We start from the raw sequence: 425 nt of genomic DNA, 5'->3' as shown, positions 1-425 counted from the left end.
AATGGCCAGCCAAGCCTTAGCAGATCACTGCTCCAAAAGCAAGATTGATAAAAATCAACAAGCTCTTGTGATGATAAGTTGAAACCACGGTCCAATGAAATTAGACATGGCTTCACAGCCAGCCAGATTTCAACAAATCATCATGAAACTCTAGAATTCATCTTCGAGAATTCTGAAAAAAATACCTAATCTAAGCAACGAGATGAACCGTCAGTTGTCCAAACTCAACAATCCCCGGCAATGGCGCCAAATACTTGGTGCACGAAATTGTGATCACTACTTTTCACAAATCAATTAATCCCCGGTGATGAACCCAAAAACTTGGTATTCAATACCATGGCATAAACACAACTTCGCACAACTAACCAGCAAGTGCACTGGGTCGTCCAAGTAATAAACCTTACGCGAGTAAGGGTCGATCCCAC

Source organism: Arachis duranensis, chromosome 1 (genome assembly GCF_000817695.3).
Source record: "Arachis duranensis cultivar V14167 chromosome 1, aradu.V14167.gnm2.J7QH, whole genome shotgun sequence".
Classification (NCBI taxonomy): Eukaryota; Viridiplantae; Streptophyta; class Magnoliopsida; order Fabales; family Fabaceae; genus Arachis; species Arachis duranensis.
The sequence above is the reverse complement of the archived record's forward strand: the minus strand, read 5'-3'. Positions refer to the sequence as shown.